Source organism: Pyxicephalus adspersus, chromosome 5 (assembly GCF_032062135.1).
Source record: "Pyxicephalus adspersus chromosome 5, UCB_Pads_2.0, whole genome shotgun sequence".
NCBI lineage: Eukaryota > Metazoa > Chordata > Amphibia > Anura > Pyxicephalidae > Pyxicephalus > Pyxicephalus adspersus.
The window spans coordinates 27758896-27765966 of record NC_092862.1 but is presented as its reverse complement, the minus strand read 5'-3'; the positions used below and the strand labels follow the sequence as shown (position 1 = coordinate 27765966).

The window sequence follows — 7071 nt, the reverse complement described above, 5'->3', positions numbered from 1 at the left end:
CCAATCAACTACGTGACTTACAACAACCAGAAACACTTTTCTTTTAGTACAATTTCAACAAACAACCAATTCCATATAGGAAACAATTGGTAGGATGCAGGATATATGTTTGATGTATGCATATATGCTTTGCACATCATCCTGTATCTTGCTATACAGAATTAGTTGTTTGCTGAAATTGTATTTGAATTGGTGGTCTGCTACATAAAGATGCATTATTTACACGTGTAGTATACCTGTTTGGATATGGTACAATACCCTTGAAAATCTTGAATATCTTACTGCCACGTTATTCTATAAAAGCTTGCTGTAGTTAAAACTTTTGGCTTTTATCAGAAAAGGATATGAAACCCATAAAAAAGATCAAAAACAGTTACCTGTCAATTGCAAGATACCTATGAATACTGGTCAGTCAAATGTGAGACTAGGTATTTTTTCTCCTTTATGAAAATGATGGAATGCAAATAAAAATAAACTTTGTTTTCACCCAGCATAGATAATATAATAAAATGAAATTGCATTCCCTCCCTGATTGCCTAAAGGAATGATAACATTTACAGGGATCTGACAAAACAGCCAAAGTCATTTTAAAGGTGTTGTGATTGATGGCACTAATTGAGTCAGGCACATTTTTCTTTTGGAAGTTATCTGTTACTGTTGGTGTAAAATGCTTATTAAATTTTGTACATACTGCATAAAATATTGCTATTTTGTACATTCTTTAAAAAAAAACTTTGATTCATCATGTACTGAAGAAAAGTAGCCAGCAGTTATTCACTTTCACCAAAAATGCAAACATAAGTTACGTACAATTGTTACTAATGTATAACATTTTTTAAAAAGTCCCCCAGCTTTTTTTTACAAATATACAAGAAAATGTTTATAATATACAGCAGCAGTAAACCATAAATTTAATCTGCGCTTCAGCTGCAAGGGTCCACCCTGGGCACCATGATTTATCTCATAAAAGTCTCAGGTCTTTTCCCTAAAGCTATGGGTTTGATCTGAGCATCTCTCCAGCTCTCCATATCTCCTTTACAGGAGACTCCGGACCAGGATTTGTTAGGAGCACAGAGGGGTCACTCCAAGACCGTTTTATCTTCGAAATTCTGGAAATGGAAATAGCATCATGAAAGTACTTACATGCCAGGTCTCACCCCTTACAAGTCAAGAGCACGTTATAGGACCCTACGTAACACTCTTGAGGTCACTAATAGCTATAATATACCAAAATTACCAGCATAGGTGTACATCATTTATCATGACTATAACTCAATGGGGATTAATAAAGCTATGAATCTGACATTGAATAAAACATCTGGTAGAGAATCTTCCAGGTCCATGAGTTTCAATGGAAAAAATTGATTCTCCACCAGGGAATGTTTTGGTGTCAGATTTACTTCTTTTTAAACAGTCCCTTGACTAATGTGCCTACTTGAAGAATTATTCACATAAGGGTATATAAATAAATAAATATATATATAGATATATATATATATATATATATATATATATACATTTAATTGTATAACTTGATATTTTATTATTATTACTTTGAACTGTTTACTGTCGCTTGAAAGTAGTTTTTCTAGGTACACATGGCATTCAAACAGGAAGGAATAAAGTAGCAGCTGCCAATGACATTGCAGGTAAACCTGAATCCCCACAAATACAGGTTCCCCCTGCATAAGGCAACAAGAAGAGGAATGTTAATCTAGGGACTGCAGGGGGGAATCGGTTAAAAAAAAAACGTGATACCGTTCTTTTTTGGCAATTATTCTCATTCTAGGGACAAGCAGCATACCAAAAATCTATCTAAATGAAGACAATGCTAGGCTTGGTTTTATTTGCTTTATTTCCCCTACAATACTTGATGATAGCCAGTGATGGATGGTTCAGCCTAAATGCTAGCAAAATTGGGTCAGCATTGAGAAAAGATACAAAGACACATAGTAGTACTAAGAACTACAGCTGTGCTTTATAACATACCACATTTTATCCCACAGAGTAGTTTCTACCAGGAAGTAAAAATAATAATTAGAATTACTATATTAAGTTATTTCATCCATGTCATACCTAACTGACAACATGTTTGCTATGTTCTATGCTTTATCGGAATTGGAATTTTGCGGTAGATGGGGAAATTACATTTTATGACCTTCTTTCAAAATCGAGAAAACAGAAATTGAAGCAGCAAGAGAGAAATAGTTATTTTTATGATGAACGGAGTGGGAATTTAATACTTTACCTTCAGATATTTCTGTAAGAACACACGTTCTGTATAGTTAAATTGGATGCATTCTTGGTGAAGTATATGTATGAAGATATTTTGGCACCCGCAGACACAACAGAGAACAACATGCCTATCCTTGGTGGTTCTATTAAACTTTGTTATTTTGTTAGAATTGGCAATCAATTTTGGTAAAGACATGTATGTAGAAAATATAACTTTTATAAATATTGTCTTTGTTTTGTCCTTTATTGGTGAAAATCTAAAACCATGTGTGTGTGTATATATATATATATATATATATATATATATATATATTCATTTCATTCATTATAAAATCAGACTCTTGATATACCATAAAAAAAGTTGTCCAGCCTCCAATGTCTTCTTATTCTCAATACATTGGGCTTCCATGACTCCGAATCTGTTACATGACTCATTTAAAATTTGCAAGGCCAGTTCAAACAACTGTTTCCATCTTTATTCTGGCTTAGTAATAAATGGCAGGGTTGGTGAATATTCAGTATATTAAATTCACCAGCACATACATAACAGCAAATTGGGATGCTGCTGTTGTTCACAAGACTTGTTTCTACATTTGATTACATTTAACCAAATATTTTGTCTCTTTTTCGTATAAACCTTGTTTTTTATCTTGTGTTTTATTTGCCTGATTTGAGGCAGTCCAGCATACAGTCCTGTTGGTCACGTTCCAGAAATACAGTGACACTTTCAATGGCACTATAAACTAGTTTATTCCTTCAAGGGGAATAAAATCTTATTTGATGTTTTTTTTTTTAAACAAGATGCAAGTGTTATTTTTTTGTAGCAAGTGTTCTATAGATTGAAATTAACATGACTCTGCAAACCCATAGGGTTGATTTACTAATGGAGTTTTTGGAGGCTTTTCATTTAGCAGGAATAATTATTACTTTCCAAATGGTAATTCTCTTTGCAAAGAATGCCCAATCACGTGAGTGATGATTCACTTTACTAAGTAAACCGTTTAAACCACTTTAGAAAATCCTGATCATATAATTATGTGTTATTGTTGGTTGTAGACTTAAGGCTATTATCATCTATATCTATTCAAGCTACTTTAAAGCTATGAAAGTCAATTTTACTCTTGGTGGTGGAGGCTGAGATGGTAAGAACAGATCCTCTTCTGCTTAAGCCCCAAATTTTTTAAATGTAGATGACAGTCAGGCAAAGCTAATAAAACTGCCATTAGATAGTGGACCAAATACCTTCAAGAATGAGCTAGGGAAGAGATTTGGATACATTTTAAGCCCCGGAAGACTCCTCAAAGTGATGGTTGCTCAAAGACAGAAATATTGGGTATTATAGACTGGCCAAGAACAACTGTAGTTGCCAGCCATAAGAAGGAGCAGAAAATAGCATGGGCAATGGCCAACCAGGTAAAGTTGGACCATGATTGATAACAGAAAAATTCAGAGCAGGCAAAACTTGAGCCCATGGCAAGGTATCTGACTATTCAAGTTAAAAGTGTGCTTATGAATGTGGATAACAATGATACTTCACTATGAGGAAGGGTAAAGATGTCTGATTTGGTGGCTGTAATTTGTATCTTGGCTTCACATTCTGTATGTTGTGGGAGATGGATGAAAGTGGCACTTTAGGTGATAAAGTGAAGATGAAGAAGACGAGAATTTGTAATTAATTTTACATCAGTGAGTTGTGAATATGTTTAATAACGATTCATGTCAGCAGTTTTTGCTTATGTTGTTGTAAAAGGATAGCGTTGTTTTAAATTCCCTTTCTACCACTCTAAGAGGTACATTTTGTTTTGCACATGTTGCAGGTTTAAATAGTTATGTTTCCCAAAGTGACTGGTCAGCTATTTTAAGTTTTATTTATAAACCTGTGACAGAATAATCGAAAATCTGTTTTAGTTGCTTGTTTTGAAAAACATACAATCTCAGCTATTCTCTCTTTCAAAATGCTTTTTGATCTTTATACATAGAGGTCCAGCAAGGATTCTAAATGATTTTCCCCTGAAATGACAATAAATTGTTTTTGTAGCCAAATTCTGCTTCCCCTTAAGGGATTAACCACTCTTTTTATCCTAAAGACCGCTGTCACTGAAAGTGAGGGGAAATACAACATATTAACGTTGTCCCATGAATGAAGGGTTGGAGACACCTGTTCCAAAGAAAACTGTCATAAGAGGGTAATTCCCTTCTCTTCTGAAGATTTATTCTAACTTCCTGTTGTTTTTCTGGAATGGGAAGGGGAGGGAAGTTGTATCCAATGAGACATTGTACTCAAACAAGTAAAAAGTATCTCAAATTAATCAAACAGTTTAATTGATATATTTACAAATCAGTTAATCTGGCATTACCAAACATTCAATAAAGATGAATTCCTGGTGTAGTATGTTTACTGTCAATGAACGATATACCAGCAGTCAAAGTTTTCTCAAAGTAACTTTTCATACTTTAAAATTTGCCTTTAAGCGTTAGATCTAGTAAAGATTAATTTTACAGCCTAAACTACCAGACTTTTAAAGGCTTGACTTCCACTTTAGTCCATGTATCTTATCGCCTCTACCATTCCTATTTATTGAGGCTGCAGACTATGGTATACATATGTTTCATATGTAAGGTTTTGGTTCTCTTCAGACTATTGGTTTTTGTAAAGCAAAAAGTTAACATTAATGATAACCATATTTGAATAAATGGGTCCATTAATCCTGTTCATTATCATTTAGCAGTAAAAGGCAATAGTATTGCCACACAATTTTTTGGACACTACATGCTACACCCAGGGATGTTTAGTTGCCTCTGCAGACTTCAATTGGACTCAAAAAAAAGAAATTCCTTTTTTGCTTAGTTTTTGCAGCTACTTTTACATACCTACTTTGCCAATGCCTGAAAGTGCCTAGCAATGACGACCTGTCACCGCTCCCAGGTGCCAAGTGTGTGATAGTAGGTGTCTAGCGACAGTAAATGCTAAGATAAAATACTGCTAGTCTGAACCTTTTATTTGGATTTTAATGCCTTTGGTCATTTTTGTTGCTTTCTGAACAGACAGCACTTTAAAGAAAGACAGAAAGCTGACAAGCAATAGCAAAAGTAGATTTACTAATTGTCTAAATTTACAGTGCAGACTGCAACAACATGCTGTATATATATATTTTCTACAGAGAACTAATCACAAACTATAGGTATTTGTCAAATTCTTCTAGTTTTGTAAGTGATATCCTTACATAAGTGTTTGTTCTGAAGGTCTCCTGCCAATCGTCAGGTCACATTTGTTTTATGTCTGTGGTCCGATAGAGCATCTGGAGTACTGAAGCTTTACCTGTTAATCTTCCTCAAATATAAAGTGTTTATTAAATTGATTAGGGACAGAGCAAGCTCGGTACACAACTTGGTTTGACTCTTTTACGTTTGTCATCAAAGGTAATACCTGTACCATGAAAAAGAACATGATTTCCCCAGTGCGCTGTACTTTGCAGACCGAGAAGCAAATTCCCCGAAAAAGATCAGTACATTGTGTTCAAAATGCCATCTAATTGTATTCATTGTATGGCATGCCATATTTCCATCAAAATAGTTTTGTTATCATGATTGATTGCCCTGTACGCTTGGTACATTAGCGTACCATCCAACAATATTAACAGTTTTGATAAACCCAGTCTGCCTTGCCATGCCCATGGTGCCTCCTTTATTCTGTTGTAGTAGTTCTACATTTTTATAAACCTTTTGTCAGTGCTCAAGGCTAAATATTAAGAATTGTATTATTTTTAACAAGGATTTATTACAATTTATAAAAATAACCAGTCAATAGTTTACCTACTTCTGTTGTAATAGAAGAAAAAAGTATGTAAGACCCCCTACACAAATGATGTCCAAAAACACCTGCACCCCTACATCCTATTGACAGCTTATATATACTGTAGCAAAGTACTGAGGCATGTAATGCTTTATGGGAGATAAGTGTTTATTTAAGCTGATATTCTAAGCAGGAGTGAGCACACAAAGGAACAAACATTCTCCATATGTTGCCTACCCATGAGATGCATGGGGACACGATAAAAGCTTTATTTAAAGAGAAGATTAAAGGCTTACTCAAATGAGTTAAAAAATGTGGCAATTTTTCATGCAAATATTGTTTAAGGCAGAACAATCAGAGTATAGAAAAAACAAATGTTTCAACAGGAGGAGCAAGTTACATATTAGTGTTGCTGATTTGCTTTCGTTGACGTCGAAGTCTATTTGCCGTTATTTGAGATGTTATTCAAGTGTTCAGACAGCGTTCTGTATCTCCAAAACAGCAGCCCATATGTTTAAAAAGACCACACCAGCCTGGATCTGCATTCATGCTTTGCATTGTAAAAATCATAGAAAACAAAAGAAAATGTCAGGAACGTCTCAAGTTTTCAGTAGGAAAAACACAAAAGACATATGTAACCAAAAGCAATCTTCACATACAGGTAGATGTATAGTATATAATTTTAAGTTAACACGCTTGAATTAATACTCTTTAAATACAGTGAATTATAGACAGAATTTCGAAAGCCTACAGTCCCTAACTCTCACAAAACTTTTGAAGACCTTTTTCAAAGTCCAGGTTAGTCTATCAATGCTAACTCTTGTCTAGATTTCTGCTTATTTCTTGATATAAAAAAGTAGATCTGTGGGACAACTTTAGTCTTTCATAACCCTATTCTGGCTGTAGCCTATGGTATTGTTCTCTTGTATATATAAACAAAGAAAATGACAAAGGTGGTTAAGCATGGACAGCTACTGAAACACCTCAGTACTTTATTGAAGACAGAATAGAATTGTTCCGTTGTATCTCCATAAGGAGCCAGT

General features: G+C 34.4%; 1 protein-coding gene across 5 annotated transcripts in view; it reads left to right on the top strand.

Moving 5' to 3' along the window:
* The window catches only part of RALYL (RALY RNA binding protein like), a 373375-nt gene that overhangs the window by 25358 nt on the left and 340946 nt on the right, over positions 1 to 7071 (top strand). The gene's annotated exons all lie outside the window — the stretch shown is intronic.